The following is an 11481-nucleotide window of genomic DNA, read 5'->3' on the forward strand; positions in this document are numbered from 1 at the left end:
TCCAACTCTCACATCCATACTTGACCACTGGAAAAACCATAGTCTTGACTAGATGGATTTTTGGTGGCAAAGTAATGTTTCTGCTTTTCAATATGCTATCTAGATTTGGTCATAACTTTTCTTCCAAGGAGTAAGCGTCTTTTAATTTCTTGGCTGCAGTCATCATTTGCAGTGATTTTGGAGCCCCCAAAAATAAAGTCTGACACTGTTTCCACTGTTTCCCCATCTATTTCCCATGAAGTGATGGGACCGAATGACATGATCTTCATTTTCTGAATGTTGAGTTTTAAGCCAACTTTTTCCCTCTCCTCTGTCACCTTCATCAAGAGCATAGTAAACATTTATTCATACGCACATATACATATGAGAGGATACATCAACATTTTATGAATTACATTCATAAGTATTCTATGTCTCCAAAAGACGAAACATAAGCACAATGAATATTGTTTCATACCCACATATACTCTGGAGAGTCTCTTGGATTGCAAGGAAATCAATTCAGTCAATCCTTAAGGGTATTACTGTTGGATATACTCTGGAAGGACTGATGCTGAAACGTCAATACTTTGGCTACCTTATCTGAAGAACTGACTCATTGGAAAGGCCCCTGATGCTGAGAAAGATTGAAAGCAAGAGGAGAAGCAGACAAAAGAGGATGAGATCATTGGTTCACATCACCCACTCGGTGCATCTGAGTTTAAGCAGGCTTGGGTAGTAGGTAATTGGACAGGGAAGCATGGCATGCCACAGTTCATGGAGTCGCAAAGAGTTGGACTCGACTGGGCAAATTAAGTGAAGTGACAGATACATATAAAATCCTTATACAGACTCAAAATGGACATACTATACCAAGAGTGATTAATAAGCACTTTTTAATAATATATTTTAGAAAATAACCATAGATGAATAGCTCCATGTATGGTTAAAATGATACAGGAATATGTACAGTTACAACAATAAGGCCATTTGAGTCAACATGCAAGGTCTGAGAGCTGATCATACTAAATGAAGTGAGGCACACAGGGAAACATATATACCAAATAATATCATAATATCCAAATGTGGAATCTAAGATATGACACAAATGAACATATGTATGAATCAGAAAGACACTCATAGACATAGAGAATAGACTTACAGCTTCAGGGCAGAGAGAATTGGGGGAGAAATGGAGTAAGAGACTGGGGTTAAGAGATAGTAAACAAATTATATGGAATGGATTGACAAATTCCTACTCTAGAGCACAGAGGACTACATTCAGTATCCAATTATAAATCATAATGAAATGTGATTTAAAAAGGCATATATATATATATATATATATATATATATATATATATATATAAATTATATATATATGTCTTCCCTGGCAGTCCAGAGGTTAAGACTGCAGATTTCCACTGCAAGGGATGCAGGTTCAAACCCTGGTCAGGGAACTAATTCCACTTGCTGCACAGTTTAGCCAAAAAAACAACAACAACAAAAAAAAAAAAAAACAAGAGAGAGAGATTAAATAAAAGAATGCGTGTGTGTGTGTATATATATATATATATATATCTCCACACTCAACGTATACATATGTAAATATATGTCTATAACTGAATCACTTTGCTGTAAAGCAGAAATTAACACAAAATTATAAATGGACTATACTTCAGTTCAAAAGTAGCATGACTGAGGAAAGAAAAGATTGCTATATTTCATTGTGTGTAAAGTTAATATCCAAAGAAAATTGCTGTATACAAACACGGCTGAGTACTTAATGGCAGGCTTGCTGAGATACTTAAGGAGACACATACTGAAATGCACCAAGGAAAAAGATTGATTGTTGATTGGAAAGCGGGATGGACAAATGGATAGATAGGTGACAAAGAAAGTATGATAAATCGGTTACAAAACCAGGCTTCTATGTATGCTGTGTAAAAGAGACACACCTGAAACCAAGGGGCATATACAGAGTGAAAGTGAAGGGCTGAGAAAAGGTATTTCATGCAAAATGTGAGCAACAGGAATCAGGAGTAGCAATACTCATATCAGACAAAATAGACTTTGAAATAAAGGGTGTGGAAAGAGACAAAGAAGGCCACTACATAATGGTCAAAGGATCAATCCAAGAAGAAGATATAACAATTATAAATATATATGCACCCAACATAGGAGCACTCAATACGTAAGGCAAATGCTAACAAGTATGAAAGGGGAAATTAAAAACAACACAATAATAGTGGGAGACCTTAAGACCCTACACACACCTATGGATAGATCAACCAAACAGAAAATTAGCAAGGAAACACAAACTTTAAGTGATACAATGGATCAGTTAGACCTAACTGATTTCAAAAGAACGTTTCACGCCAAAGCAATGAATTTCACCTTTTTCTCAAGTGCACATGGAACATTCTCCAGGATAGATCACATACTGGGCCACAAATCTAGCCTTGGTAAACTGAAAACAAAAATCAAAATCATTTCAAGCATCTCTTCTGATCACAAAGCAGTAAGATTGCATGTCAACTACAGGGGGAAAGAAACCATGACAAATAGAAACATATGGAGGGTAAACAACGTGCTTCTGAATGACCGACATATAACAGAAGAAATCAGAAATGAAATGCAAATATGCATACAAACAAATGAAAATGAAAACACAACACATACAAATAGCTGTGAAAAGAAGAGAAGAGAAAAGCAAAGGAGAAAAGGAAAGATATAAACATCTGAATGCAGAGTTCCAAAGAAAAGCAAGAAGAGAAAAGAAAGCCTTTTTTCAGCGATCAATGCAAAGAAATAGAGGAAAATAACAGAATGGGAAAGACTAGGGATTTCTTCAAGAAAATAAGAGATACCAAAGGAACATTTCATGCAAACATTGGCTCGATAAAGGACAGAAATGGTATGGACCTAACAGAAGCTGAAGATATTAAGAAGAGATGGCAAGAATACACAGAAGAACTGTACAAAAAAGATCTTCATGACCCAGATAATCACGATGGTATGATCACTGACCTAGAGCCAGACACCCTGGAATGTGAAGTCAAGTGGGCTTTAGAAAGCATCACTACGAACAAGGAGAGTGGAGGTGATGGAATTCCAGTTGAGCTATTCCAAATCCTGAAAGATGATGCTGTGAAAGTGCTGCAGTCAATATGCCAGCAAATTTGGAAAACTCAGCAGTGGCCACAGGACTGGAAAAGGTGAGTTTTCATTCCAATCTGAAAGAAAGGCAATGCCAAGGAATGCTCAAACTACAGCAAAATTGCTTTCATCTCACACGCTAGTAAAATAATGCTCAAAATTCTCCAAGCCAGGCTTCAGTAATATGGGAACCATGAACATCCTGATGTTCAAGCTGGTTTTAGAAAAGGCAGAGGAACCAGAGACCAAATTGCCAACATCTGCTGGATCATGGAAAAAGCAAGAGAGTTCCAGAAAAACCTCTATTTCTGCTTTATTGACTATGCCAAAGCCTTTGACTGTGTGGATCACAATAAACTGTGGAAAATTCTGAGAGAGATGGGAATCCCAGACCACCTGATCTGCCTGTTGAGAAATGTGTATGCAGGTCAGGAAGCAACAGCTGGATCTGGACATGGAACAACTGACTGATTCTAAATAGAAAAAGGAAAAAAAATAAATAGAAAAAGGAGAACGTCAAGGCTTTATATTGTCACCCTGTTTATTTAACTTCTATGCAGAGTAAATCATGAGAAACGATGGACTGGAAGAAACACAAGCTGGAATCAAGATTGCCGGGAGAAATATCAATAACCTCAGATACGCAGATGACACCACCCTTACGGCAGAAAGTGAAGAGGAACTCAAAAGCCTCTTGATGAAAGTGAAAGTGGAGAGTGAAAAGGTTGGCTTAAAGCTCAACATTCAGAAAACGAAGATCATGGCATCCGGTCCCATCACGTCATGGGAAATAGATGGGGAAACAGTGGAAACAATGTCAGACTTTATTTTTTGGGCTCCAAAATCACTGCAGATGGTTACTGCAGCCATCAAATTAAAAGACACTTACTCCTTGAAAGGAAAGTTATGACTAACCTAGAGAGCATATTCAAAAGCAGAGACATTCCTTTACCAAAAACATTCGTCTAGTCAAGGCTATGGTTTTTCCTGTGGTCATGTATGGATGTGAGAGTTGGACTGTGAAGAAGCCTGAGTGCTGAAGAATTGATGCTTTTGAACTGTGGTGTTGGAGAAGACTCTTGAGAGTCCCTTGGACTGCAAGGAAATCCAACCAGTGCATTCTGAAAGAGATCAGCCCTTGGATTTCTTTGGAAGGAATGATGCTAAAGCTGAAGCTCAAGTACTTTGGCCACCTCATGCGAAGACTTGACTCATTGGAAAAGTCTCTGATACTGGGAGGGATTGGGGGCAGGAGGAGAAGGGGAAGACATAGGATGAGATGGCTGGATGGCATCACTGACTCCTTGGGCGTGAGTCTCAGTGAAATCCGGGAGTTGGTGATGGACAGGAAGACCTGGCATGCTGCGATTCATAGGGTCGCAAAGAGTTGGACATGTCTCAGCGACTGATCTGATCTGATCTGATCTGAAGGGAAAGGTTCATAGAAATACAAACTTACCCTAAGAAACAAGAGAAACCTCAAATAAATGACCTAACTTTACACCCAAATCAACTAGAAAAAGAAGAAGTGAAGAATCCCAGGGTTAGAAGAAGGAAAATGTAATAATAACAATTAGGTGGTATACTCGTTTTCACTATATTGATTCTTCCAATCCATGAGCATGTTATATTTCTCCATCTATTAGTGTCCTCTTTGATATGTTTCACCAGTGTTTTATAGTTTTCTATGTATAGGTCTTTAGTTTCTCTAGGTAGATACATTCCTAAGTATTTTATTCTTTCCATTGCAATGGTGAATGGAATTGTTTCCTTAATTTCTCTTTCTGTTTTCTCATTATTAGTGTATAGGAATGCAAGGGATTTCTGTGTGTTGATTTTATATCCTGCAACTTTACTGTAATCATTGATTAGTTCTAGTAATTTTCTGGTGGAGTCTTTAGAGTTTTCTATGTAGAGGATCATGTCATCTGCAAATAGTGAGAGTGTTACTTCTTCTTTTTAATTTGGATTCCTTTTATGTCTTTTTCTGCTGTGATTGCTGTGGCCAAAACTTGAAAAACTATGTTGAAGAGTAATGGTGAAAGTGGGCACCCTTGTCTTGTTCCTGACTTTAGAGGAAATGCTTTCAATTTTTCACCATTGAGGATAATGTTTGCTGTGGTTTTGTCATATATAGCTTTTATTATGTTGAGGTATGTTCCTTCTATTCCTGCTTTCTGGAGAGTTTTTATCATAAATGGATGTTGAATTTTGTCAAAGGCTTTCTCTCCATCTTTTTAGTTAATCATATGGTTTTTATTTTTCAATTTGTTAACGTGGTGTATTATATTGATTGATTTGAGGCTATTGAAGAATCCTTGCATCCCTGGGATAAAGCCCACTTGGTCATGGTGTATGATCTTTTTAATGTGTTGTTGGATTCTGATTGCTAGAATTTTGTTAAGGATTTTTGCATCTATGTTCATCAGTGATATTGGCCTGTAGTTTTCTTTTTTTGTGGGATCTTTGTCAGGTTTTGGTATTAGGGTGATGGTGGCCTCATAGAATGAGTTTGGAAGTTTACCTCCCTCTACAACTACCCAAAGCAACTTATAGATTCAATGCAATCCCTATCAAGCTACCAACGGTATTCTTCACAGAGCTAGATAAATAATTAAACAATTTGAATGGAAATACAAAAAAAAAAAAAAAAAAAAACTCAAGTAGCCAAAGCTATCTTGAGAAAGAAGAATGGAACTGGAGGAATCAACCTACCTGACTTCAGGCTCTACCACAAAGCCACAGTTATCAAGACAGTATGGTTCTGGCACAAAGACAGAAATATAGATCAATGGAAAAAAATTGAAAGCCCAGAAGTAAATCCATGCATATATGGACACCGTATCTTTGACAAAGGAGTCTATAATATATAACGGATTAAAGACAATCTCTTTAACAAGTGGTGCTGGGAAATCTGGTCAACCACTTGTAAAAGAATGAAACTAGAACACTTCTAACACCATACACAAAAATAAACTCAAAATGGATTATAGATCTAAACATAAGACCAGAAACTATAAAACTCCTAGAGGAGAACGTAGGCAAAACACTCTCTGACATACATCACAGCAGGATCCTCTATGACCCACCTTCCAGAATATTGGAAATAAAAGCAAAAATAAACAAATGGGACCTAATTAAACTTAAAAGCTTCTGCACATCAAAGAAAACTATTAGCAAGGTGAAAAGGCAGCCTTCAGAATGGCAGAAAATAATAGCAAATGAAGCAACTGACAAACAACTAATCTCAAAAATATACAAGCAACTCTTACAGCTCAACTCCAGAAAAATAAATGACCCAATCAAAAAATGGGCCAAATAACTAAATAGACATTTCTCCAAAGAAGACATACAGATGGCTAACAAACACATGAAAAGATACTCAACATCACTCATTATCAGAGAAATGCAAATCAAAACAACTATGACGTACCATTTCACACGACTCACAATGGCTGTGATCCAAAAGTTTACAAGCAATAAATGCTGGAGAGGACATGGAGAAAAGGGAACCCTCTTACACTGTTGGTGGGAATGCAAACTAGTACAGCCACTATGGAGAACAGTGTGGAGATTCCTTAAACAACTGGAAATAGAACTGTCTTATGATCCAGCAATCCCACTGCTAGGCATACACACCGAGGAAACCAGAATTGAAGGAGACACATGTACCCCAATGTTCATAGCAACACTGTTTATAATAGCCAGGACATGGAAGCAACCTAGATGCCCATCAGCAGATGAATGGATAAGAAAGCTGTGGTACATATACACAATGGAGCATTACTCAGCCATTAAAAAGAATAAATTTGAATCAGTTTTAATGAGGTGGATGAAACTGGAGCCTATTATACAGAGTGAAGTAAGCCAGAAAGAAAAACACCAATACAGTGTACTAAAGCATATATATGAAATTTAGAAAGATGCTAACAATATCCCTGTGTATGAGACAGCAAAAGAGACACTGATATATAGAACAGTCTTATGGACTCTGTTTCAGAGAGAGAGGGTGGGAAGATTTGGGAGAATGGCATTGAAACATGTATAATATCATGTATGAAATGAGTTGCCAGTCCAGGTTCGATGCACGATACTGGATGCTTAGGCCTAGTGTACTGGGATGACCCAGAGGGATGGTATCGGGAGGGAGGAGGGAGGAGGGTTCAGGATGGGAAACACAGGTATACCTGTGGCGGATTCATTTTGATATTTGGCAAAACTAATACAATTTGTAAAGTTTAAAATAAAATAAAATTAAAAAAAAAAACAATTAGGGCAGAAATACATGAAAAAAAGCACAGGAAACTATAGCAAAACTCAGCAAAATAAACGCTGGTTCTTTGAGAAGATAAATAAAATAGACAATACATTAGCAAAACTCATCAAGAAAGAAAGGGGAGATAATCAAATCAACAAAATTAGAAAGGAAAATGGATAAATCACAACAGACAACACAGAAGTACAAAGGATCATAAAAGACTACTATCGGCAGCTATAGGACAATAAAATGGACAACTTGGAAGAAATGAACAAATTCCTAGAAAAATATAACAATCCAAAACTGAACCAGGAAGAAATAGATAATCCCAACATACCCATCACAAGCATGGAAAGCAAAATGTAATCAAAAATCTTCCATCGAACAAAAACGAAGCTCAGGACCAGATGACTTATTCACCCTCATGGTTACCCTGGACACCTGGAGAGAACAAGAGAGGGAGCACAGAAAGCCACTTGTTTGGGGAAGAGCGTGAAGATGGATAGGAATGATAGTTTCAGGAAAAGTGTGACCAGAGAAGGGCTATGTGCCAGGCCAGTAGAGGGCAGGGGGTCTTATGGGGCGGTGTCAATGGGCAAGAGGAGCTTGGATGGGTGCAACTCACTTTGACACTTTTGTGGACCTCAGTTGACAGGAGGTCTTCATCTTTTCCTCCTGGTTGCCTGAAGTCGGCTGTTCCATAAGTGCTCTAGAGCCTTGTGGCTTCTGAGTCTCTTTAGTCATTTTGAAGACTCCCAGTGGTCTGCTCCAGAGTCCCTGAGCACACCTCGATATACCCCTCCCTAGGGTCCACAGCATTATGCTTTATGAGATCAGCAACTCACTTCCCCAGCCAATGGTGGCCCTGGCTGAGAATTGACATCACAAAGCGCAATCCTGATACCTCTAGGTTAGAATGGGGGGCAACTCAGATGATTTGAGCGGGGGGATGCATCATTTTTAATGGCCCTTAGGAGCCCTCCAAACTCACCTGTCATCCTCATCTCTCTAAGTCAACTCTGTTGTGTCACAAGGCAGGGAGCATGTGTCTCCTCCAAACCTTGACCCACAGCCACAGTACCGAGGCTTTGATTCTGTTCTCTCCCACATTTCACCATCATCTAGATTGTAATATCTTGCCTAAAGTACCTCCATGATAATTAGGCTGTATTGAAGTGTCTGTGGAAATGAGAATCATCCCACTTTCCTCCTACAGTTCAGTTCAGTCTCTCAGTCGTGTCTGACTCTTTGAGAGGTGGTCTTAAAGCACTTTCAAGACCATTTAATTCTGGGCCACCTCCCAGAAGCTTTTTCCATCCCACCTCCTTTGTTCTAGATTCCATTCAGACACTGCTGTCTTCAGACTGTGAGACTGCACTGAATACACTTGCCCTTTCTCCACATGGAGCTGTCTTGCTTCAAGTCTTCGACTCATGGTCACCTCACTATGTGTAAAAAAAATGGTTCCCCAAAGACGTGCACATGAATGTTCATAGCAGTCTTATTTCTAATAGTCAAAAAGTTGAGATGAACAAGATGGCAGAGTGGTAGTTGCAGGAGGAATACACCTCTCTCCTTGGACACATCAGGAATACATCTTCAGACACAGAAGTGCTTGCAGAACACCAGCTGAGAGCTGACAGGAGTACCCGACCAGTGGAAAAGAATGTATAGAACCACAAAATTTGGTAGGATGAAGGAACTAGGGGGAAAAACAGGAGTGTTAATAGGTCTGAACCTGCCCTTGGTGGGTGGGAGAACTGAAGTAGGTTTCCACTCCCCACATTGGAGTAATTGTTTGGACCAAAGGAGAAACAGTTAAGGCTGAGAATGAATCAGCTGATCTGTGGCAGCCTACACCAATACATACAATGTATGACATAGCATAATCCATTGGTTTTTGTCCCCTTAAGAGTGTAGCATTCGTTAAACATTTGAAAATCCATCAGGATAAAGCAACTTACTAAAGAACTGAAAATGATGACACAGTAGGGTCATCTCGATAAATGCTGAAAAATAATTTGATAAAATCTAATATCCCTGGGTTGGGAAGATTCCCTGAAGTAGGGATTGGCTACCCACTTCAGTATTCTTAGGCTTTTCTGGCAGGTCAGCTCTTAAAGAAAGTGCCTGGCATCTCAGAGATCTGGGTCCATCCTTGGGTTGGGAAGATCCCCTGGAGGAGAGCATGGCAACCCATTCCAGTATTCTGGCCTGGAGAATCCCCAAGGCCAGAGGAGCCTGTTCGGCCTACACTTCATGGGGTTGCAAAAAGCTGGACACAACTCTGTGACTGAGCACATTCTGTATAAAACATTTTAGCAAACTAGAAATAGAAGAAGAAATAGAAATAGAATTGGAGGAGGCAATGGCACCCCACTCCAGTACTTTTGCCTAGAAAATCCCATGGATGGAGGAGCCTGGTAGGCTGCAGTCCATGGGGTCGCTAAGAGTCAGACACGACTGAGTGACTTCACTTTCACTTTTCACTGTCATGCATTGGAGAAGGAAATGGCAACCCACTCCAGTGTTCTTGCCTGGAAAATCCCAGGGACTGGAAGCCTGGTGGGCTGCCGTCTATGGGGTCGCACAGAGTTGGACAGGACTGAAGCGACTTAGCAGCAGCAGAAATAGAAGACTTCCTCAACCTTATGAAAGTACTACACTATCACTAACATCACACTTTATGGTAGAACACTGAGTGTTTTACTTCTAAAATCACAATCAACAGAAAGATGTCCACTCTCATTATATTGAATTTCTGTCCGTGAAGTCATATTAGGAAATGATTGAAAAGCTATCCAGTTTGGAAAAGAAGAATAAAGCTGTTTTTATCTGTTGGTGACATCTATGTAGAATATCCAATGAAATCTACAGGAACAGAATACCTAAAACTAAGAATTAATTTAAGCAATGTCACAAGATATACAGATGATATATAAAATTTAATTAATTGCTTTTCTATATAGTAGGCCAATTTAAAATTAAAATAAAAAATAATAACAGTCACATTGAAGTCAGAAAAACTTAAGAATCAGACAGAATATATGAAACACACCAATGCAAAAATGGACAAAAGATTTGAACAGGAAATTCACTAGATAATGATATACAGATGGCAAGTAAGCATGCAGGGCACACCGAAAGTATGGCTCTCATGAGAGACAGAGAAGAACAAGTGTGATGAGGAAGTGAAAATATTTGAACATTCATGCACTGCTTATGGGAATACAAAATAGTACACCATGGTGGAAAACAGTTTGGAAGTTCCTTCAAAAGTTAAACATTGGGTTACCATATGTCCCAGCAATCCCTTTCTTAGGTTTATACCAGCAAGTATGAAAAAAAAAAAATACCCAAAGAAGTGCACATGAATGTTCATAACAGTCTTATTTCTAGTAGTCCAAACGTTGAGATGAACAAAATGGCAGAACAGTAGCTGGAATTGTAGTACATTTCACTCCACGGATACATCAAGGACACACCTTCAGACACAGAAGTGTGTGCAGAACATCAACTGAGAGCTGACAGGAGTACCTGACCAGAGGAAAATAATAAATAGTACCACAAAACTCGGTAGGGTGAAGGAACTAGGGGTGGGTGGAACAGGAATGTTAATAGGCCTGGACCTGCCCTCGGTGGGTGGGAGAACTCTAAGTCGGTGTCCGACCCCCACCTGGGATCAACTGTCTGGATCAGAGGAGAACTATTTTAGGCTGAGAGTGAAACAGTTGATCTGTGGTAGCCTAAATGGAATGAGAATCAGACAGTCCTTGCCACAGTCATACACACCCCAGACAGGGACACAGGTCCCATAGAAGGGACAGCAGTTGGGATCTGGATTTTGCAGATTGTGGAGCAATCCCAGGGGAAGGGCTGCTATTGACTGCAGAGAGACGGACTGATGGGATGTGAGGAAGGAGATCGGGTTGGAAATGCTTGTGGAGGAACACCAGGCCCCATGGAAGCAAGGGGATCCTACTGGGTCAATCATAGTGGGTGGAGCCCTCACCATAGTCTCTTTCTCCCCATACACCAGCATAGGCAGCTGAACAATAGAGAGGCTGGCCAATCAGGTGCCTGAC

The sequence above is a fragment of the Bos taurus genome, chromosome Y, assembly GCF_002263795.3.
Source record: "Bos taurus isolate L1 Dominette 01449 registration number 42190680 breed Hereford chromosome Y, ARS-UCD2.0, whole genome shotgun sequence".
NCBI lineage: Eukaryota > Metazoa > Chordata > Mammalia > Artiodactyla > Bovidae > Bos > Bos taurus.